This window comes from Bos javanicus, chromosome 25, assembly GCF_032452875.1.
Source record: "Bos javanicus breed banteng chromosome 25, ARS-OSU_banteng_1.0, whole genome shotgun sequence".
NCBI classification, from domain to species: domain Eukaryota; kingdom Metazoa; phylum Chordata; class Mammalia; order Artiodactyla; family Bovidae; genus Bos; species Bos javanicus.
In genome coordinates this window covers 10648245-10673222 of record NC_083892.1, presented here as the reverse complement: position 1 = coordinate 10673222, position 24978 = coordinate 10648245, and the positions used below count along the sequence as shown (strand labels likewise).

The window sequence follows — 24978 nt, the reverse complement described above, 5'->3', positions numbered from 1 at the left end:
AAAAATAAATAACTTAAAAAAGATACCCTATGGCTTAGCAAAAGAGATGGCATAATTATTTAATAGTTGTCTCTCCCATTAGGATGTCAAGTTCAACAAAAAATTATCCACCAACCTGGGAATATATCAGACAAAACTATAATTCAAAAAGATACATGTTCATAGCAGCATTACTCACAATAGCCAAGACATGAAAACAACCTAAATGTCTATGCTGCTGCTGCTGCTGCTAAGTCACTTCAGTCGTGTCCGACTCTGTGCGACCCCATAGACGGCAGCCCACCAGGCTCCCCCGTCCCTGGGATTCTCCAGGCAAGAACACTGGAGTGGGTTGCCATTTCCTTCTCCAATGCATGAAAGTGAAAAGTGAAAAGTGAAAGTGAAGTCTCTCAGTCGTGTCTGACTCTTCGCAACCCCATGGACTGCAGCCTACCAGGCTCCTCCGTCCATGGGATTCTCCAGGCAAGAGTACTGGAGTGGGTCACCATGGACAGATAAATAAAGGTGTGGTGTGCGTGAGTGCTCAGTCACTCAGCCATTCCGACTCTTTGTGACCTCATGAACCATAGCCCACCAGTTTCCTCTGTCCATGGAATTCTCTAGGCAAGGATACTGGAGTTGGTAGCGGTTTCCTACTCCAGGGGATATTCCTGACCCAAAGATCAAACCCATGTCTCCTGCATCTCCAGCATTGGCAGGGGGATTCTTTACCACTGGGCCACCTGGGAAGCCAAAGAAGGTGTGATACATATATACAATGGAATACTACTCAGCCATAAAAAAGAATGAAATGTGCCACAATATGAGTGGACCTAGAGATTATCATACTAAGTGAAGTAAGTCAGAAAGAGAAAGACAAATACCATATGATATCACTTATATGTGGAATCCAAAATATGACAAAATGAACCAGAAACAGAATCATGGAAACAGAGAACTGACAGGTGGTTGCCAAAGAAGGGATTGGAGGAGGGACGGAATGAGAAGTTGGAGTTAGCAGATGTAAGCTTTTATACACAATGTAAGCTTTTACATAGGATGGGTAAACAGCGAGGTTCTATCGTATAGCACAGAGTTCAGGGTTTCCCAAACGCATCTGACCACGAACCCTTTTTCACAGAACATCTATTAACAGAATTGATGTCTTAAGGAACCCATTTTAGGAAATGCTGTTACAGATACATACATGGTAGACTAAAGTGTACAGGCATGTGTGACTAATCGATACACTTCTCCAGCCAACAAATGATTCACTCCCTTTAATGAATCTCAATATTTGGGAGGAAGAGATAAATTTAATGGAAATGTTTACCTATTTGAACGTCTGAAGGCGGCAGTGCCAAAAGTTAGGGATTTTTCAGACATGCCAATAAATTCCTTTCCTTTGAACACACATGAGTTTCTTTTCTGTCTCTTACATTTTTTTAATGTATTTTTAACTTATTTTTTTGGCCACATGGAATGCGGGATGTTATTTCCCTGACCGGGATCGAACCTGAGCCCCCTTCATTGTAAGCACAGAGTCTTAACCACTGGACCACCAGGCAAGTCCCTGTCTTGCATTTTAAAGAGTCATGACCAATACAATGAGCTACTTCTGGCTTTCTCTAATAGACACTCAATCCCATCAAAGTGAAAATGCTAGCAACAAGGCTCTTTTTTATTTATTTATTTATTTTATTTTAGACTGCACTGGGTCTTCGTTGCAGAGTCTGGGCTCTTTGTTTCGGTATGCAAGCTTTCTCTGGTCGCCCTGAGGCATGTGGGATCTTAGTTTCCCTGACCAGGGATCAAACCAACGTCCCCTACACTGGAAGGTGGATTCTTTACAGCTGGACCATCAGGAAAGAGCCTCATCAGGCTCTTTAAAACACCATGCTGAATTTAGGAGGGGTGTTGCCAACTGTGAAACATTGAAAACCCCTAAACAAGACAGTATCAAGGATGGCTTCCCTTTCCTCTCTTGTTATCTGTTTTGCCATAGAGATGGGTCATAACTAGAACACACTGTATTATCAGGCTTAGAATATCTTCTTGTAATGTCCATCACTAGGGGAATGATTAAGCTAAATAAGATCTCTAGCAGATCTTCCTAACCCAAGGATCAAACCCACATCTCCTGCATCAACAGGCAACTCTTTACCACTGAGTCACCAGGGAAGCCAAATACAGTAAACGCATACTAGTTAATAAAATGGGAATTTCCTTTGGCGGTGGTGGTGGTGGTGTTTAGTCTCTAAGTCACGTCAAACTCTGAGACCCCATGGACTGTGGCCCGCCAGGCTCCTCTGTCCATAGGATTTCCCAGGCAAGAGTACTGGAGTGCATTGTCATTTCCTTCTCCCAGGGATCTTCCTAGCCCAAGGATTGAACCTGCATCCCCTGCATCAGCAGGCAGATTCTTTACCACTGAGCCACCAGGGAAGACCGAATTTCCTTTCAGATCAGATCGGATCAGTCGCTCAGTCGTGTCCAACTCTTTGCAACCCCACGAATCGCAGCACACCAGGCCTCCCTGTCCATCACCAACTCCCGGAGTTCACTCAGACTCACGTCCATCGAGTCAGTGATGCCATCCAGCCATCTCATCCTCTGTCGTCCCCTTCTCCTCTTGCCCCCAATCCCTCCCAGCATCAGAGTCTTTTCCAATGAGTCAATTCTTCACATGAGGTGGCCAAAGTACTGGAGTTTCAGCTTTAGCATCATTCCTTCCAAAGAACACCCAGGGCTGATCTCCTTCAGAATGGACTGGTTGGATCTCCTTGCAGTCCAAGGGACTCTCAAGAGGCTTCTCCAACACCACAGTTCAAAAGCATCAATTCTTCGGCACTCAGCCTTCTTCACAGTCCAACTCTCACATCCATACATGACCACTGGAAAAACCATAGCCTTGAATAGATGGACCTTTGTTGGCAAAGTAATGTCTCTGCTTTTGAATATGCTATCTAGGTTGGTCATAACTTTCCTTCCAAGGAGTAAGCGTCTTTTAATTTCATGGCTGCAGCCACCATCTGCAGTGATTTTGGAGCTCAGAAAAATAGTCTGACACTGTTTCCACTGTTTCCCCATCTATTTCCCATGAAGTGATGGGACTGGATGCCATGATCTTTGTTTTCTGAATGTTGAGCTTTAAGCCAACTTTTTCACTCTCCACTTTCATTTTCATCAAGAGGCTTTTGAGTTCCTCTTCACTTTCTGCCATAAGGGTGGTGTCATCTGCATATCTGAGGTTATTGATATTTCTCCTGGCAATCTTGATTCCAGCTTGTGTTTCTTCCAGTCCAGCCTTTCTCATGATGTACTCTGCATATAAGTTAAATAAACAGGGTGACAATATACAGCCTTGACATACTCCTTTTCCTATTTGGAACCAGTCTGTTGTTCTATGTCCAGTTCTAACTGTTGCTTCCTGACCTGCATACAGATTTCTCAAGAGGCAGATCAGGTGGTCTGGTATTCCCAACTCTTGCAGAATTTTCCACAGTTTATTGTGATCCACACAGTCAAAGGCTTTGGCATAGTCAATAAAGCAGAAATAGATGTTTTTCTGGAACTCTCTTGCTTTTTCCATGATCCAGTGGATGTTGGCAATTTGATCTCTGGTTCCTCTGCCTTTTCTAAAACAAGCTTGAACATCAGGAAGTTCACGGTTCCCATGTTGCTGAAGCCTGGCTTGGAGAATTTTGAGCATTACTTTACTAGCGTGTGAGATGAGTGCAATTGTGCAGTAGTTTGAGCATTCTTTGGCATTGCCTTTCTTTGGGATTGGAATGAAAACTGACCTTTTCCAGTCCTGTGGCCACTGCTGAGTTTTCCAAATTTGCTGGCATATTGAGTGCAGCACTTTCACAGCATCATCTTTCAGGATTTGGAATAGCTCAACTGGAATTCTATCACCTCCACTAGCTTTGTTCGTAGTGATGCTCTCTAAGGCCCACTTGACTTCACATTCCAGGATGTCTGGCTCTAGGTCAGTGAGCACACCATCGTGATTATCTGGGTCATGAAGATCTTTTTTGTACAGTTCTTCTGTGTATTCTTGCCATCTCATCTTAATATCTTCTGCTTCTGTTAGGTCCATACCATTTCTGTCTTTTATCGAGCCCAACTTTGCATGAAATGTTCCTTTGGTATCTCTGATTTCCTTTAATGATCTCCAATTACCCAACCAGCTGGACTAATCAATACTCACCAATCTGTAAGATCAACCATGTGGGGCCCACAGCAAGAGTGGGAGGAGACACTGAACTACCACACGGAGGTGAACGTTTGTTCCCATTTGTTGAACTGCATGTTTTTTCCGAAAGTCAATTGTCTGGTTTCCAGACCTATTTACATTTGTACTCGTTCTTGTGTAAATATCACATAAACCAGTAAAAATGTGAAAAATAAAAAGAGTTAGCATGTATTTGAAAACTAATTTGAACACTTTGGAAAGACCTGGTAATAGCACATCTATTTTTTTTAATAAGCATGATCTTTTGTTTGCTTGTTTTCAACTACACCAGGTCTTAGTTGCAGCATGAGGGATCTCGCTACCTGACCAGGGACTGAACTCGGGCCCTCTGCGTTGGGAACACAGTCTTAACCACTGGATCACCAAGGAAGTCCCAAAGCACATCAATTTTTACTTAGGTAAATATTGTCTCTTGGTAGAAATACATTCTTGAGTTTTTCTATTTTTATACATTTTTAATTTCTGTCAACGTTGTGGGATATTTTGTAAGCCCCATGAACTCAAACCTCTCAGGCTGAGTGGAAATAAGTATACCATCCAAACTATCCACAAAAATACCTAAGAGCATCAGACGTTTTTAAAAAGCAACTTACCAGATATTTTCTTTGACACATTTAACGTCACATTAAACATTAAACACATTTAATGTTTAATTAATGGATCCCTTCATAGAATAAAGAAAATTACAATGATAATTGTCACTATGTAACAAAAAGTACATCCTACCTGAAAATTACTTTTCAGAAAATTCATTGTGGTGAAATCAACATTGAGATTTATGATGGCAGAGGTTTCCCTATTATGCCAATTTGTTTTTAACTTTTTTGTTTTGGTTTTGGTTTTGGTTTTATTTATTTATTTATTTTTGGTTTTGGTTACACTGTGCAGCCTGCAGGATCTTGGTTCCCTGACCAGGGATTGAACCCAGGTCCTTGGCAATGAAAGAGCCAAATCCTAGCTACTGGACCACCAGGAAATTCCCTGAACTTTGTTTCGACAAAATTTCATTCTTACGGAAATGCTGACATTTACACTTGCTCTGTAATTCTACCTCTCTCTAGAGCATGCTCTCTCTTTGTCGTTGTTCAGTCACTAAGTCGTGCCCGACTCTTTGAGACCCCATGGACTGCAGGACACCAGGCTTTCCTGTCCTTCACTATCTCCAGGAGTTTGCTCAAATTCATGTCCAATGAGTCAGTGATGCTATCTAACCGTCTCCTCTGTCACCCTCTTCTCCTTTTGCCTTCAATCTTTCCCAGCATGAGGGTCTCTCTTTATATATACATAATTTTGTCATTTTTATGAATGATTTAGGAATCAACTTGCAGACATGATATTTCTTCACCCTTAAATATGTCGGTATATATTCCCTAAAAACAAAGACATTCTATCATACAGGTACAGTATGATTGTTAAAATCAGGAAATTAATATTGATGATAATGAACATGGATACTATCATCTAAGACCTTATTCAGATTTCACCAATTTCCCATGAATAGCAAAAGAAAACAGCTTTTTTCCCTGGTCTAGAATCCAATCCAGGAACAAAGCAATTCTCCTTGACCCTGGAACCCTTCCTCTGTCTTTGCCTTTCACTGTTCGGGCATTTCTCAAAGAGCGCAGGCCCTTAGGACACCCCTAGTGGTCCAGTGGTTAAGACACCACGCTTCCACTGCAGGGGACCCGGGTTCAATCCACGGTGAGGGAACTAGTATCCCATATGCAGGGCGATATGCACAAAAAATAGAGAAAACTAATAAAAATAAATTTTAAAAGTTTATTCTTGGAAACTCCTTGGTTAGGATTCCTTCCTCTCACTGCTGAGTGTTAGTCACTCAGTCGTGTCCGACTCCTTGCAACCTCATGGACTGCAACCTGCCAGGCTCCTCTGTCCATGGAATTCTCCAGGCAAGAATACTGGAGTGGGCAGCCACTCCCTTCTCCAGGGAATCTTCCTGACCCAGGGATCGAACTCAAGTCTCCTGCATTGAAGGCTGATTCTTTACCATTTGAACCACCAGGGAAGCCGCTCACTGCTGAGGGCCTGGGTTCAATCCTTGGTGGGGAACTAAGATCCCACAAGCTGCATGGCCAAAAGATAAATGGAAAAAAAAAAAAACAAAGTGCACAGGCCCAGGGATTTCCTGGTGGCTCAGTGGTAAAGAATTCACTCGCCAATGCAAGAGACATGGGTTTGATCCCTGGGTCGGGAAGATCCCACAAGCCTTGGAGCAACTAAGTCCATGCTCCACAACTACTGAGCCTGTGCTCTGCAACAAGAGAAGCCATTGCAGTGAGAAGCCCATGCACCATCACTAGGGAGTGGCCCCTGCCTACCACAAACAGAGAAAAGTCCAACCAGCAAGGAAGACCCAGCACAGCCATAAATAAACAAATAAATAATTTTTAAAAGAGCACAGGCCTATTCTTTTTTTAGAATGTCCCTTGATTGGAGTTCATTGCATTTTTTCCCCCTGATGCATACGTGGTCAGAACACCACAGATGTGATATTGGTCCCTCTCAGTGCTCTGTGTCAAAGGCACAGGATGTATATTTGACACACTGCTGGTGATGTCCATTTGGATTACTGGTTAAGATGGTCTCAGCCAGGTTTCTCCATTCTAAATTATTACTTTTTAACCTTCCTGATTTATAAATATCGTACTCGGATTTATTTTGAAACTATGCAAATATCCAGTTTCTCGTCAATCTTTCATCTACTAATTTTAGCATCCATTGAAGATTTTTGCCCGAAACACTCCTCACTGCGGTGGCTGCCAGATGGTGACTTTCTAATTCCATCGTTCCTTGTACATGTGCGAGTTGGCATTGTTCTGTAAGGAAGGGCTTTTCCTTCTTTCCCGGTCATTCATTCATTCGTTAATATCATTATGGACAGATGGTGAATCAGGGGTCCAGGCACCTTCCCTCTGACTCCATCACCTCTAGTATGTGGCCTCCAAAAGCACCACAGAAAGGAAAGAAAGACTATATAGAGGAATCCACAAGGGGCATTAGGGCGAGGTCTGCAAGTGACCTATCACATTGCGATGATACATCGTATGTGTCAACTTGACTGGGCCACAGCGTGCACAGATATTGGTCAAATATTATTCTGCCTCTGTCTATAAAGATGTTTCTGAATGAGGTGAGCATCTGAGTTGGTAGACTAGGGAAAGCAGATGGCCCTCGCCAGTGTGGGTGGGCCTCATCTAATTCACTGAAGACCGGAACAGAACAAAAAGGCTCAAAAATCCACTCTCTGTGCCCAACTGTCTTGGAGCTGGGATATCAGCCTTCAGACATGGACTAGAACCAAACCATTGGCTTTCTGGGTGTCCAGCTGGCTGACTACAAATCTTGGGACTTCTCAGCCTCCGTGATCAATTCCTTATAATAAATCCCTCTATATATACCCTATTGGTTCTGTCCCTCTGGAGAACCCTAATACATACATTTAAATATTTTACTTATCTTTGGTCAATCCCTGGTACATGGCCCCCACCCTAACGGCAGGGGAGTCTTCTTGGGCAGAAAAGAATAGAATAGAATTGGTGAGCTTTGAGCCACTCTTTGCCACTGTATGTTTTTCTTATGGTTCTGATTTTCAATGAAGTATCGTGCGTGCTCAGTCGTGTCCAACTCTTTGCAGCCCATAGACTTTAACCTGCCAGGCTCCTGTCTATGGAATTTCCCACTCGGGGTTCGAACTGGAGTCTCCTGTGTTGGCAGGCGGAACTTTACCATTAACGCCACATGGGAAGCCAAGTATCCAACAGAGAACGCCAATTGTTTCAGTTAACAGGGTTTCTATGATCTACTCAGCCATTAAAGTAAGAGGGAAATTATTCACACCAATGGGGAGATACTGTCAAAACACAAGGCTAAGTGGGAAAAAGGAATAATACAGAACAACAGTCTAATAAGATCTCTCACAGAAAAACTACACATAATACCCATGTATCTTTCCTCAGAAATCTACTGGAGAGGGTAATAAATAAACACACCAGGAAAGAGGAAGATACCCAAGCAAGAGGAAACCCAGCTTAAGAGAAAGGAGAAGCAATCCCAGGGTGATGGAAAGAAAGTTCCCAGGGTAACATCTGTACATGGAGCTTAGAGAGAAGATAGTCCCAAATGGACCAGGTCAAAAGGCTCCTGGAGAGTCACTCCAGGATAAGGCTGATGGAAAACCTAATGCATATAGCAGTGGGGACGATTTGGAGAGAGAGCTTGCAGCTTAATTAGTGGTGAGAATATAGAACGTGACACACATGGGGAAACTTAACCATTACTAATGTCAAGAAAGCAAAGAAAAAACAGACCCCTGAACTCCATGGTATTCAACGTGGCTCAGCTGTGAAAGGCACATCCATGTTTATAATAATGCAAATATTGATCTAACCAAGATTTTGGTACCATGATGAGAGGAGCACAGAAGGGGGTTGAGTGATTGCTGGTCATAGCCTAAAACTGAAGTCTAAAGCCTCTTCCACCCTGGGAAGTCAAAAGACAATGCGTGAAGCTGAAAACACCTGAAGTAGACATCTAAGCATATTATTGAGAGTTAGAGAGGGATCAGGAACAAGTTGGAAGTGTTCACTTTAGGGCACCGTGAACAGAGAGCTAGAAACAGGGCTGGCTGGGCCTGCTGTTCTCCTGCAGAACTTGTTTAATGATTGGAGCCTTCAACTAGGAGCATGTATAGCTTAGAATTTTTTTTTAATGTGAATTAGAAGCCATGTACAAACTCGGTTTCTCCATGCATACGTGTTTACAAATGCACAGAAAATATCTGGAAGGAGATGCATGGAAGTGGTAACAACGATGGCTACTGAACGTGGAATGAGGAACCAGGGTCCCAAGTGGAGGGGGGAGGGGAGAGTAAGAGGGTCAAGCGACACTGTCATTTCATCCGCACTATTTTCTTTCTTTCCTTCTTTATTTGGCTGCTCTGGGTCTTGCTTACAGCACGTGTGGTCGTCCAGCTTCGTTTTGGCATACAGGATGTTTAGTTGCAGTATGTGGGCTCTTTTAACTGCGGGATGTGGGATCTAGTTTCCTGACCAGGGCTTGAACCTGGGCCCCCTGCATTGGGAGCATGGGGCCTTACCCACTGGACCACCAGCAAAGTTCCTGTCTGTACTGTTTTCATTGTATACAACATGAAGGTATATGTGTGTAAGCAAAGACCATCTTAGGAGATTTAACTTTTTAACAAAATAAGACAAAGGCCTGTCTAGTCAAAGCTATGGTTTTTCTAGTAGTGATGTATGGATGTGAGAGCTGGACTATAAAGAAAGCTGAGCACCGAAGAATTGATGCTTTTGAACCATGGTGTTGGAGAAGACTTTTGAGAGTCCCTTGGACTGCAAGGAGATCCAACCAGTCAATCCTAAAGGAAATCAGTCCTGAATGTTCATTGGAAGGACTGATGCTGAAGCTGAAACTCCAATCCTTTGGCCACCTAATGTGAAGAACCAACTCACTGGAAAAGACCCTGATGCTGGGAAAGATTGAAGGCGGGAGGAGAAGGGAACGACAGCATATGAGATGACTGAATGGCATCACCGATGCAATGAACATGAGTTTGAGCAGGCTCCAGGAGTTGGTGATGAACAGGGAAGCCTGGCGTACTGCAGTCAATGGGGTTGCAAAGAGTCGGACACGACTGAGCAATTGAACTGAACTGAACTGAATAAAATAAGACAGTGGAGAGAGTTCTCCTTTCCTACTGGGCACAGGCCCAAGTCATGGTTCAATTTTCCATGGCCTGATATGCTCCCAGGAGACAGTAAAATCTCTGGTCTTCTTGTCAAACAGTCTTTACCTCCTCTCAGTGATTCTAGGAAACCAAGGATCCGCAATGACTGAGATGGGTCCAAAAATAGATGCATCACAAGGCAGAAAGGTCATTAAGCACACCACACACACACACACACACACACACACACACACACGAGGGTGCCCTCCCAGTCTACTATACTTTGCCCAAAAGCCTCTCTGTCTCGCCTATTAACTTTTTAAGAGTTTTTTTTCTTTTGATGTGGACCATTTTATAAAGTCTTTATTGAATTTGGTACAATATTACTTCTGTTTTATGTTTAGATTTGGGGGGCCACGAGGCATGTGGGATCTTAACTCCCGGACCCGAAATCGAAACCTACACCTCCTGCAATGGAAGGTGAAGTCTTTACCGCTGGACCACCAGGGAAGTCTCTCGCCTATTAACTTTTAAGAGAATTTCTAATTTTAATAAGTAGTAAATAATAATACTAGCAAGCCATGTTCATATTTCTGTTTTCAGTCATTTACTATCTTCCTTGCTGGCACTATTTTTAAAACTTGCCAAATCAAACAAAGCAGCTTGAGAAGAGCATCTGACCATATTACAGAACTGTTCAATTCTACAGAAAGTCTGACTTTTTGAAAGAAAGCTTTTTTTAAAAAAGAGAGGTTCTCATCAATTTAGCCTTTCAAATCAACAAGAACTTCCAATCTTATTAAAATTGCTAGTGCTTTAGTGAACTCTCTGGGTCGACAGGAAGGTAGTTGCAATATTTAAATTCATTTCACTTATGGGCCTTTTTTAAGCTTCTCTTCACCTGGGCTTGATTCCCCAAATCCAATATGCTATAATAAAATTATGAATATATGAATAATTTGCACACATTAAATTTTGGAATTGCTCTCACATGTGTTACCCTGTATTTTAAACGATTTCTCTTGGGAAATTTCCTGATTAAGAGGTTTTTAGAGATAGAAAGCATCAATTCTGAGCCATGATTAAAATCAGTTCCTTTATTCCCACATTTAAGATTATGTCTATGATACAAATGATATAATTTTAATATAAATATGAGCCTACTTTAAGTTTTTCACTTAATGTGTTTTCATTGTGTCTTTAATGATATGCAAACTCGTGCTTTGAAAATAGATGTCTTCTCCAAACTTTAACAGGCCAAAAGGCCAGACAAACTCTGCTTTTTAATCACTTTGTTGGGCAAGCCAATTTTGAATGCATGATTTTTAAAATGCTTTTCTCCATCTTAACAAAGGACTCATTTTATATAGCCTCAGGTCTCTAGCCTCAATCCCACACAAATGCTGACCTAATGGTGAAAGCCAGTATTCACAGGGCCCCTGTGATGTGCTGGGCATTGTGCTCTGTGAGAATCAACTGATTCTCAGCTAATCTTCACATCAAGTTGGTGGGAGGTAGGTGCAATTATTATCCCCATTCCACAGATGAGGAAACTGAGGCTGAGAGTTTATGGCGCATACCCCAGGTCCAACGCAAGAGATGCAGATTCAATCCCTGGGTCAGGAAGATCCGCTGGAGAAGGACATGGCAACCCACTCCAGTATTTTTGCCTGGAAAATTCCATGGACAAAAGAACCTGGTGGGCTACAGTCCATGGGATCACAAAGAGTTGGACACAACTGAACACACACATCCTCATATATACCCACATACCCAACGTCCAACAGCTAATATAGACAGCGGGGAAAGAATAAAGGGTTTACAATGGGGAAGTGAGAAGATCAGATTTGTGTTAAAAAGAAGAGAAAAAGTTAAACTTCAAGGAGACAAGATGGAAGGCTCTTGCAAAAATTCAGAGGGAGAGGGTTTCTCTGATGGTGCAACAGCTAAGAGACAAGGGGTCAATCCCTCTTCAGGGAGGATCCCACATGCCCTGGAGCCACAACTGCTGAGCCTGAGAGCTGAAACTACTAAAGCCTGAGCTCCCTGGAGCTTGTGCTCCCCAAAAAGGGAAGCAACTACAGTGAGAAGCCCACTTGCCACAGCTAGAGAAAGCCCAGGCACAGCAAGGAAGATACACCCAGCTCCCAAAAAAAAAACTCAGAGGAGATGATGACCTAAAGTGAGAGTGAAGAACACGATACAAGGCAATGAACACAAGACAAGCTACAGTTGACAAGATGTTATGGCTGATTACGTGAGAGATTTGATTCATCTAAAAATACGTGGCGAGTTCTTTCTGTGTTCAACCCACAGCTAGGCACTAGGGATACAAGAGAGAATAAACAAATAAGAGTCTTGTCAATTGGAAGAAAAGCCATAAGCAAGTAAGCAAACAAAATAATTAACCGAGTTTGTTTCCTAGGTAACAACTTTCACAACTGGGTGGCTTGAAACAATAGACATATATTATCTCCTGGTTCCGGAGGCCAGCAGTCTGAAATCAAGGTGTTGGTAGGCTTGGTTCTTCTGGAGGCTCTAGAACCTTCCTCACTCCTTCCAGCTTCTGGACACTGCCAGCAATCCTTGGCATTCCTTGGCTCCAATATTTGCCTCTATCAGATGCCTCAGATGTATTCTCCCAGGTGTCTGTCCATGTGCAAATTTCCCTCTCCTTATAAGAAGGGAAAATTTCTACCATGTTGATGTTCCATAGTTCCCCTGGTGACTCAGAGTCTTGAGGAGGTGGGCAGAGAAGACCACAGCCCCAGCATCCCAACTTAGGCAAAGTACTCCACTCTGCGTGGATGTACAGGTCTGTCCATTCAGAGTGACAGGAGAACATTCCAAAGCCCCCATGCGGCCCATTGCTGAACTGAGAGGTCCCCCTCTCATCTCTAGCTATAATTCTGACTCCGTATTGGATGTTTCTTTTACTTTACGCTTTGTCTTCCATTGCTTTTGCTGCAATTCAGTCAGTTCAGTTCAGTTGCTCAGTCGTGTCCAACTCTTTGCGACCCCATGGACTGCAGCATGCCAGGCCTCCCTGTCCGTCACCAACTCCCAGAGTTTACTCAAACTCATGTCCATTGAGTCGGTGATGCCATCCAGCCATCTCGTCCTCTGTCGTCCGCAAGTTAATCACAAAAGGGATATTGCCCATAAGATTAAATTATACATAATGGCCTATCTCTGAGAACCCTGGCTCCCATGTAATGAATGTTAAGCTAAAATATCTTTGTTGCCTTATAGAAAACCTCCTGACCAGACCCACATGTGAACGACTATAAGGAGGAAGAAATTAAGACATCTCTTCCAGAATCTGACCAGAATCAGGACTTTACCTCCTCCACTTTGTATAAAAGAAGACTGAATTTTAACTCAGGAAAGATGGTTCTTTGGGACACTTGTTCAGTCGTTAAGGCATGTCCAACTCTCTGTGACACTAGTCTACCATCTTTCAGTTTTCTGGCTTTCTGAATAAGCTGCTATTCCTTGCCCCAATAACTCATCTGTCCTGTCCTGTCACATGGCAAGCAATAGGAACTTGCATTCAGTAACACAGATAGTACCCCAAAGAAGTCAGAAGCCATTACTTACAAGCAAATTTTCCCTCTGGAAGCCTCATCTGGCAATCACTTATACCCAGAAAAGTGTCATTAGCCACTGTTCTTGCCACCCCCAACCTGACCTTACTGCCCTTGGTTTCTCCAGGTTGGGCCTCAGAGTGGGATTTGATTGGACAGCCTCTCTGCTAGGACCTCTACCTGCTTTGTTTTAAAAAAATGAATCAAAGGACTTCCCTGGTGGTCCAGTGGTTCAGAATCTGCCTTCCCATGCAGGGGACGTGGGTTTGATCCCTGGTCGAGGAACTAAAACCCGACATGCCGGGGGAAACCAAGCCCTTGAGCCACAGCTAAGCGCCCCCAAAGTGCCACAACTAAGACCTGACACAGCCAAATAAACAAAAATAAAATGAACTTTAAAAATGAATCAAAAGGTTGAGGACCTTAGGGTCAAAATTCCAGCTTAAGGACCTGGATTCAAAACTCCAGAACCAGGATCTGCTCAAGCTATATAACTTTCATTGAGTCCCTTGGTCTCTCAGAGCCTTTTGGGTAAAATCAGAATAATGAAATGCCTGTCTGCAGGGCACTAGAGGCTTTAGTGAGCTAGGTGGGAAGGCCCCAGCACCATGGTGCCGGCACTGGGTCAGGTCATTCGTGCAGAGACAGCCAGGCAGCCAGCAGCTGCTATGGATACTGCTGCACCCCTATTGATTCTCTGCTTCCCAAATTCTGAGAGCTAGCAGCTGTCTTGGCAATAACTGGTGCTGTGTAAATGAGGAAGCAGGCCTGGCTGACAGTGTCCACCCCAACCTCCTCAATGCCCAGTACCCCCAGGGTGAAGCCAACTAAGGAAGGAGACTGGAGGCCTGTCAGAAGCAGGAGGAGTTTTCAGAATATGGCCTGGAGGGTTCTGGGTAGGCTCTGGGCAATGCCCCAGGGCTCCGGGGCTCAGCCATGGAACAGACAGAGCCCTCCACCAGCCAGTGCCCACAAAGTCAAGACTGCATGGGAGAAGTGCCCGTCCACCTGGGTATTTTTCAAGGAAGCCACATCCAAATGCGAAAGGGCAGAGGAAAGATTCCTGCATGACTCATGGACCAATGGCAATTTCCTGCCTGCCTCTGGAATGAATAAAAATAAGTGAAAACGTACGGTTGAAGCAAAGCTTTTGGGTCTGTGGGGATTCTGCAGTGAACCAAAGAGGCTTGGGGCTAGCTGAGTCATCTATGTGGGTGAACATTTTGTCCTGTCCGCAAAACAAGAGCAGAGTTCCAGAGAAGGGGCATGCCAATGGGATTCAATGTTTGCCCCCCAGCAGGCTCCAGGAGGAAGACTGTAAACAGCATCGTGGTAGCTTTCCATTGCCACTACCTAGAAGAACTGGGGTGAGAGATGGTGAATTTTTCATCCAAAGATAGCATCTCTCTATATCCTTTGATCTTTATAGATGAAATGATTTCCTTCAAAATAATACAGAGCAAGTGAAAAAGGGTGGGAGGATAGATTAGACTCACCTCTCTGAGTAGATGGGCCAATGGGACATGGGGCATTCTTTTTTTAACTACTAAATAATTGTTGTTTTTAAATAATAAAAAGAAGGGCTTCCCTGGTGATCCAGTGGCTAAGTCTGAGCGCTCCCAATGCAAGGGGCTTAGGTTCAATCCCTGGTCAGGGAACTAGATCCCACAGGCCACAACTAAAACTAAAGGCTCTGCATACTGCACCTAAGACCCAGTGCAACCAAAAAAAAAAAAAGTTAAATAAATAAATACAAGATTTAAAAAATATAATATCCAAGGCCCAATATGTATCAAAAGGCTTTTTATGGTCCATATTCTTTCATCAGGGCTTCCCTGGTAGCCCAGCTGGCTAAGAATCTGCCTGTAATGCAGGAAATCTCGGTTCAATTCCTGGGTCAGGAAGATCCCCTGGCAAAGGCAATAGGCTACCCACACCAGTATTTGTGCCTGGAGAATCCCCATGGACAGAGGAGCCTGGCGGACTACAGTCCATGCAGTCACAAAGAATTGGACATGACTGAGCGACTAAGCACAGCACAGCACTTTCTTTCACCAAGCAGTTCCACTTTTAGGAATTTAGCATAAAGAGATGCACTGCAGATTAGTAGAAAGATCTGTGTCATTTATAACAGCCAACCAAGATGTCTAGCAAAAAGAGACTGCTTAAAATTATTTATGGGATACTAAGCAGCTGTTTTTTAAAAAAGGATGATAAGAAAATAAATAATAAACTAAGAAAAAATATCTGTACTTTAAGTTACAAAAGGATAGTTTCTCTGACATGTGAAAAGCTCCTGCAGATCAACAGTTCCAAAAAAAACAAAAAGGAAAAGAATATGAAAAGGTGTGTGTGTGTGTGTATATTTGCACAGTTAAGCAAAAATCACAATTTGTAACATATCCTATTGGGAATAAAAAGTAGCACAGCTTCTGTGAAGGGAATTGAACAGTATTCATAGATACTATAATACCTGTATCTATAGCAATATAGATTGACCCAGCAACGCCAGTTACAGCAATTTATTCAACACACATAAAACAAAGGATGAACAAGCTTTTTCACTACAGCACTGTTTGCGATAAGAAAAGACTGGAAACAACCTCAATGTCTAATAGTAGGAGATTAATCAAATATATTGAATGAAATTAACAGGGACCATGAGAACATGAACACCTGGCCCATTCACAATCCTAACCTGACCCTGAGATTCCACAGGGAATGAATTTGGGTTGAAGCCAGTCTTTTCTAAACTCCAAGGGGCGGAGCGACTCCAAATAGCATCTTGCTTGCTAAGTCCCTTAAGATGTGTCCGACTGTGTGTGACCCTATGAACTGTAGCATACCAGGCCCCTCTGTCCATGGGATTTCTCTAGGCAAGAATATTGGAGTGGGTTGCCATGCCCTTCTCCAGGGGATCTTCACTAGCATCTCCACTAGCACCACCTGGGAAGCCCAAATAGCATCTTGCTGCTGCTGCTGCTAAGTCACATCAGTCGTGTCCGATTCTGTGCGACCCCATAGACGCAGCCCATCAGGCTCCCATCCCTGGGATTCTCCAGGCAAGAATACTGGAGTGGGTTACCATTTCCTTCTCCAAAATGGCATCTTGGGGAAATGCAAACCCTGAAGTTGATTTTTATATTCTAACCTGGAAAGATGGCCACAAGACACTATTAAGCTGGAGTGGGGGGTGGTGAGTTACAGAATATATATATACATATAGTATATGTATATACATATACTGCTAAGTCACTTCAGTCGTGTCCGACTCTGTGCGACCCCACAGATGGCAGCCCACCAGGCTCCCCCGTCCCTGAGATTCTCCAGGCAAGAACACTGGAGTGGGTTGCCATTTCCTTCTCCAATGCATGAAAGTGAAAAGTGAAAGGGAAGTCACTCAGTCGTGTCCGACTCTTAGCCACCCCATGGACTGCAGCCGACCAGGCTCCTCTGTCCATGGGATTTTCCAGGCAAGAGTACTGGAGTGGGGTGCCATTGCCTTCTCCAATACATATACTATATATAGATACTATATATACATATACTATATGTATATATATATAGTATTAATGCATGATCTCATTTCCATCTAAAATTTAAATATTATGTATCGTGTTAGTATACACATAGGAAAAAACTGGAAGAGTATACACCAAGCCATGAAAGCAGTTAAGTGCCTACCACGTGCTAAGTGCTGAGAACTTACAGACAAATGAGGAATCAGAATGTCAATTCCATGAAGGAATAGAGACTGGCTGTTTTGTTCTCTGTTTTAGCTCCAGTGTCTGGCACTTAATATGCACGGAATGGAAGGAATCGAGAGAGAGGGAGGAAAGATGGAAGGGAAGAAAAGAAAGGAGGGAAGAAGGAAGGGAGGGAAGAAGGGAGGAAAGGAAAGAGTCCCCACTCCCCCACTGCCCACAGTTGTTCACAGCCTAGTGTAGACACAGGTGTGAGACGATCAGACAGGGCAGAGCAGAGAACTCTGGGAGAATAGGGCTCTGAGCTGGTAGGGCCTTTACATAAACTGTCTGTTATCCATATATAGTGCATGCGTGCCTAGTCACTTCAGTCTTTGTGACCCCATAGACTGTAGCCCGCCAGGCTTCTCTGTCCATGGGATTCTCCAGGTAAGAATACTGGGGTGGGTTGCCATGCCTTCGTCCGGGGGATTTTCCCGACACAAGGATCGAACCCACATCTCTTATGTCTCCTGCATTGCAAGCAGATTCTTTACCTGCTGAGCCATCAGGGAAGCCTCATCCATCACCTCCCCCTTTCAACAACAGAGAAATCAATTGTAAAGTCACAGGCACAGAGCCCCTTTTAGCTTATCCAGCTGCTGGGAGCCTCTTCTTAGGGGCAAGCTTGGTTCCGTAAATGAGAACCAGATTATCCAAACTGCTCTGGGGCCAGGGTGCTGGTAATGAATGCCTCCAAACTGGATTTTAGAGAGCCAGAAACTCTTAGGAAATGAGGCATTTTGTCAGTTGCTCAGAGACTGGCCTCAGACGACTCAAAGGTGACGCCTAATGTCACTATGGGGAACTACACAAGAATCCTAAACAGTGGTTCTGGGAATAAGGGAGCCTCCCTGGATCCTTGTCTTTCATCCTTTTCCAGTTAGCTCTGTGAGGTTCTCAAAGAAGAAGCCATGCTAAACAGGGAGAGCTTGCCAGGGTTGTACAAAAAGATCCTCAGACTCAAAAACCTGCCCAAAGTGAAATGAACACATCCTTGGCCATGGGATGCTATAGTTTTTCTCTGTCCAAATAAGCTGGTGATGATTTCATGAATACGTTCTTCTCTGATTCCTTTCTTTTTTTTTTTCCAGTAAAATTCACATTACTAACAAATCAGAACACATAAGTCAACAAGCTGTCAGATTATCTAAAAAGAATGACCCCCAAAAATGTCACAAATAAGACCTTTTATTTGTCACCATGAAAAGTCTGAATTAGAAAAAAAAAAAATTACTGGAGAGGTGGCTCACATCCAGCAGTTTGTTCAGCTTTACTACCTGTCTCATGCCCGGTAGCTTTTCCAGAACTGCTACCTTCACCGTGTAGCTCCATGAGTTTTTCTAATTCAAATTTGGGCTTCTTCAGCATTTTTACTTTTCTAATAGATACATCATGGAGTGGAAAGGCTGGCAAGAATTTTCTATGTTTTTCCAATACTGTCTGAAATCAATGTATTTTTTAAATTATTTATTTATGCATGGTAGTTTTGGCTGTGCTGGGTCTTCATTGCCACGCTCAGGCTTTCTCTAGTTGTGGTGAGCAGGGGCTACTCTTCATTGCAGCATGTGGAGTTTCTCATTGTGGAGGCTTCTCGTGGTGGAGCACAGGCTCCAGGTGCACGGGCTTCAGGAGTTGCAGCACATGGGCTCAGTAGTTGCAGCTTATGGGACTCCAGAGTACAGGCTCAGTAGTTGTGGGACATGAGCTTAATTGCCCTGTGGCATGTGGGATCTTCCCTGACCAGGGATTGAACTGGTGCCCCTGCATTGGCAGGCAGATTCTTAGCCACTGCACCAAAAAGGAAGCCCTGGAATCAATTTATTGACCACCTTTTTCAAGTCGTTTATCTGCACCTCTCGGGCCATGATTTCCATCAACCTCTTGCAGGTCTGGTGGACCTTTTGGTGCTGGGCATAGGAGCCTTCCAAATCTGATTGTTGCATTTTTTAGTAAAACCCACACAGAACAGATGAAGCAAACAACCATGGATAATCTTGACATCAACATGAGCTTCAATCATGGTCTGCCATTTTTTTAACCATGGAGCATACTTTGTCAATGATGAGATCCAGGCCATGGAAATTAGGCAGTTTTGTGCTGAACATCCTCAGTAATGAGTTTGAATTTTCTCAGTGCAACTTCATCATCCTACAGACCAACAAGGGTCACTTCAAAAACACAACCCTTGAGGCCATCAGATACAATTTTGGTTCCTTGAGGTCTCATAACAAATGTTGTCCCAATATTTCTTACACTGAACGCAGCTGGTGCTTTCACATCATACTAATCTTTCTTAAAAAATGGGTCGACTGCTTTCATCTGGGCTCCCTTTTTACCACCTTTCATGAGGCTCTTGTTCTTGTCGACTGCCATGGTGCTGCTCAGAGAGCCAAAAGACTGATTCTTTTCTGACAGTATTTGAACTTGAATAGCAGGAACCTTGGAGAAGGAAATGGCAACCCACTCCAGTGTTCTTGCCTGGAGAATCCCAGGGACGGGGAGCCTGGTGGGCTGCCGTCTATGGGGTCGCGCAGAGACGGACATGACTGAAGCAACTTAGCAGCAGCAGTAGGAACCTAAAACCTTTCTGGAGACTAACATTTGAGGAGGGCCCTTCAGTTAGTTACTGTGTTAGATGTCACAGAGTCCTGCTCCAATCAAGGCCACTATGGTGGAGGCATTTCCCTCTATAAACCGGAGCAACCTCTCTCATATTAAAGGTGGAAAATCAGAAGCCACCATATAAATATATATATATGGGCTTCCCTGGTAGCTCAGATGGTAAAGAATCCACTGGCAATTTGGGAGACCTGGGTTCAATCCCTGGGTTGGAAAGGTCCCCTGGAGGAGGAAATGGCAACCCACTCCAATATTCTTGCCTGGAGAATCTCCATGGACAGAGGAGCCTGGCGGGCTACAGTCCAGGGGGTCACAAAGAGTCTGACATGACTGAGCGACTAAGCACAGCATTGCACTGCAGTCATTCAGATCCAGGTAGGAATCTGCTCAGTCTTTTACCAGCTGTGTAGCCAGGGACACATTCCCTCATCTCCCTGAGCTTCAGTTTCCTTGCTTGTAAAATGGAGATGATTAAACCTATTTTGGAGAAGGAAATGGCAACCCACTCCAGTGTTCTTGCCTGGAGAATCCCAGGGACGGGGGAGCCTGGTGGGCTGCTGTCTACGGGGTCACACAGAGTCGGACACGACTGAAGTGACAGCAGCAGCAGCAAACCTATTTTGCAAGATTGCTGTGTAGATGAAATGAGATGTCATATATTTGGTAAGTGTTAATGTTATTTCCATTATGGGTATTAATAATATTTCAGTTCAGTTTAGTTCAGTCATTCAGTCGTGTCCGACTCTTTGCGACCCCATGAATCGCAGCACGCCAGGCCTCCCTGTTCATCACCAACTCCCGGAGTTCACTCAAGCTCACGTCCATCGAGTCAGTGATGCCATCCAGCCATCTCATCCTCTGTCGTCCCCTTTTCTTCCTGCCCCCAATCCCTCCCAGCATCAGAGTCTTTTCCAATGAGTCAACTCTTCACATGAGGTGGCCAAAGTACTGGAGTTTCAGCTTTAGCATCATTCCTTCCAAAGAACACCCAGGGCTGATCTCCTTTAGAATGGACTGGTTGGATCTCCTTGCAGTCCAAGGGACTCTCAAGAGTCTTCTCCAACACCACACTTCAAAAGCATCAATTCTTCGGCGCTCAGCTTTCTTCACAGTCCAACTCTCGCATCCATACATGACCACTGGAAAAACCATAGCCTAGCCTTTGATATGTGCTGCCTTTTTAATCCTTACAACAACCTTAAGAAGTCGCTAATATTTCTATCCCAATAGGACAGGAAAAACTGAGGTCTGGAGAGAGTGGTCAAGGTCATGTACTAATACGTGGCCAAAGTGAGATTCAAATGGAGGCCACCAACAGCAGAGCTCCCACAATGAATCACTATTCTATAGTGGCTGCTGCATGTAATCATTTAGGAGACCCTTCAAGATTGAATATACTCATTACAAAATGGGCAAAGGATCTGAACAGATATTTCTCCAAGGAAGATGTACGAACAGCCAATAAGCACAAGAAAAGATGCCCAACATCATTAACCATCAAGGAACTGCAAATCAAAACCACAATAAGGGCTTCCCTGGGGGCTCAGTGGTAAAGAATCCACCTGCCCATGCAGGAGACATGGGTTCGATCCCTGCTCCAGGAAGATCCCACCTGATGTGGAGCAACTAAGCCCGTGGGCCATAATGACTGAAGCCCAGGTGTCCGAGAGGCTGAGCTCTGCAACAAGAGAAGCCACCACAATGAGAAGCCTGTGCACCGCAACTAGAGAAAAGCTCCTGCTCACTGCAACTAGGGTAAAAAAGTCTGCATGCAGCAACGAAGACCCAACAAGGCCAAATGAATAAGCACATAATAAATTTTTTTTTAATTTGACATATAAGTAAGTTTTAAGACCTTCGTATTTGGCACATAGCTCACACATATCAAGTAATCCTTACTGAGACACACATCACAATTTTTATTCTAGGAAAGCAGAGTTCATGGACCAGGTCCCAGGACAGATGCCAATTGAAAAACTAAGAACTCACCAATGAACGGTGACTTAAGCACCTCCCAAACACCCTACCTCTGATGCTGTCACATTTAGGGTTAGGATTTCAACATGTGAATTTGGGGAAAACACAGACATGCAGACCACAGGAATCTACAAAAGTAGAAGGTAAAGACATCTGCTGATCTAGTGAAGAGATTCCACCTTGCCTTTCCCAAAGCTCTCACTTCCTGTGAGGAGAAGGTAGGAATGCTGTGTCACACACTTCCAGGAGACAACACTCCCATCGTCTTTCCTGGGAAGGTGGCCCCCAGAATCTGAGCAGGCATAGCCTATGAGGTTGTAAGCTGCAGGTCTGAGCAGAGGAGATACCCAGTGAAACAAAGGATCCTTACATTCATCTTCATATTCTCAAAACATCACCTTCACCTCTCAGGGCAGCATTGATTACTACCTGGGTCTTCACAAACTGATAAATGGTTCGTTCCCCAACAGTATTGTAAGCATTGAAGGCAGGGAAGATAACTTATTTTTCTTGGAATCTTGGAATATTTATAACCACATAAACAATTACAAATCAAAACTTCAGACACATGGAGTGGTAGGCTGCATAAGAGCCCTCCAAAGAAAAGTGATACCTTACATGACAAAAGGCACTTGGCAAAATGAGTCTGCAGATTGAGTTACGCATCTTGTGATGGAGAGATCATCATAGACTCTCCAGATGGGCTCAGTGCAGTCATAAGGGTCCTTATAAGAGAGAGACAAGAGGGTAAGAAGCAGAGAAGGAGGGATCCCAACAGGAACAGAGGTTGGAATGATGGGGGATCATGGGCCAAGGAATGCAGGTGACCTTTAGAAAGAAAGGGCAACCCTAGAAAAGGCAAAGCAATAGATTGTTCTCTAGAACCTCCAGAAGGAAGGCAGCCTTGCTGACCCAATTCGGACTTTCCATCTCCAGAGCTATACGAGAATAAATGTGATTGTTTTAAGCCATTTAATATGTGGTAATTTGTTACAGCAGGATAGGAAATACACTTGGCGCCATCTTTCTCCTCTTTTTCTCTCATCATCTTGGTGAACACTGAGTTCATTGATGTAGTCCTTATTAAAATGAATACATGGAAGGTATTATTAGTACCTTCCATTACTGGACTTCCCAGGTGGCTCAGTGGTAAAGAATCTGCCTGCAATGCAGGAAACACGGGTTCAATCCCTGGGTGCGGAAGATCCCCTTGAGGAAGAAATGGCAACCCACTCCAGTATTCTTTCCAGGATAATCCCATGAACTGAGGAGCCTGGTAGGCTATAGTCCATGGGGTTGCAAACAGTCAGATACAGCTAAGCATAATTGTCCCAACAGTGGCAAGCTATTATTACCTCTATTTTACAGGTAAAGAAACTCAGGCTCAGGGAGATTATATAATGGAAGGGTTTTTTTGTTTTGTTTTTTGGTTCCCAACAGTAGAAAGAGACTCTGGCTAGCAAAAATGCAGAATAACCCCAAGCTGCATGAATCATAGAGGAAGTACCCTCTGGGCAACATGGCAGCTACAGAATATGTGTCTTCACTGGTGACACTTTGACCTTCAGTACACCTTCTTTATGAACTTCTAGTCTTTTCATTCATGAAATATCTGTTGAGATCCTAACTATATGCCAGGCCCTGGGCTAAGCGCTGGGGATATAATGCCAAACCAAAAACCAGGCCCGATTCTTGCCCTCATGATGCTGTGATGCTTATAACCAAGCGAGAAAACACATTAATCAGATCATCACCCTGAAAGATGATATACTGCAACTTACTAAATGCTGTGAATGCAAAATTCTGGGAGTGCAAAGGACAGGGGCGCAACAGGTGAACTGCTGTGTGAGGAATGAGTTGTTGTTGTTGTCAAGAGTAGGAATGGAATGGCCACTCACTTCTCAGTGGTGTCCTAGATGATAACAAAACTTTAAAAAATGTTTATTCCTGTTTCTCTGTATTTAGTACCATATTTGTATTTAGAGAAATACATTCTCTGTCTCTGTATTTAGAGAAAGATGCAGCAACACCACGTGGAACTTCTTACAGATGTTAACATTTTTCTGTTATTTCCTTATTGTGTTTATTGTGATAAACTGTATATAACATAAAATGTACCATTTTAACCATTTTTAAGTGAACCATGCTGTGGCATTAATTATATTCAGCATGTCCTACAACCATAATCACTTTCTTTTTCCAAAATTGTTCACCACCTCTAACAGAAACTCTATATTCATTTAATAATACCTTCTCAACCCCCCTTCCCTCCAGTCCCTGGTAACCTCTGTTCTACTTTCTGTCTCGATGAATTTGCCTCTTCTAAGCACCTCATATAAGTCAAGTCATATGAAACGTGTCTTTTTGTTGGCATTGTTTTCAAGGTGCATCCATACTGTGGCATGTATCAGAACTTTATTTCTTTCTATGGCTGAATAATATTCCATTGTATGGAGGTATCACTCTAAGCCTGCAACCATTCAAACACAGTGCCAAGCCTTCCAGTGACTTTCTTCTCTGGACACATCCCTGTTTGTTTCTCTTATAGCTTCCCCATCTGTAAAATGGGAACATTTCTGGAAGAGGTCCCCCTTCCTGCAACAGTTTTGATCCATGATTAGTTGAACCCACAGATGTGGATAAACTGCAGATACAAAGGGCCTACTGTACTCCATCCAGCAGCTGAAATGCACCTAGGAAAAATGTTCAGAGACCCACAGTCCTCCAGTCCAGGCTGAAGCAGGGCTGCCAATCCTCCTGCCTCCCCAGGGCAGGCAGGCAGGAGAAATGACAAAAGCAGGCTGAACATTAGAAAAACAACAGATGCCTGAGGATAAGTGGGAGGCAGTGGGGAGGGGTGGGGACTATGGAGAAGTGGGAAGAACCCGGTACTTATCAGCTCCCATCACTGCCATGTGGGAATATGGGCCCAACGCTGCCAGACTTTCTGGTAGAAGATGCTGGAAATCTGGATATTTATGTGAATTTGCTTGATTTAATTTAATTTTTTTTTTTTTTTGGCTGCACACCCTACAGCATGTGGGACCTTAATTTCCCAACCAGGGATCAAACTCACACCCTGCATAGGAAGTCCTGTCTTAACCC

At 43.7% G+C, this 24978-nt stretch overlaps 1 protein-coding gene and 1 pseudogene across 2 annotated transcripts in view; both read right to left on the bottom strand.

The window, feature by feature from the left end:
• TNFRSF17 (TNF receptor superfamily member 17) overlaps positions 1-24978 on the bottom strand; it is a 90422-nt gene that overhangs the window by 19526 nt on the left and 45918 nt on the right. The gene's annotated exons all lie outside the window — the stretch shown is intronic.
• On the bottom strand, positions 18767-19692 carry LOC133237960 (small ribosomal subunit protein eS1-like; annotated as a pseudogene).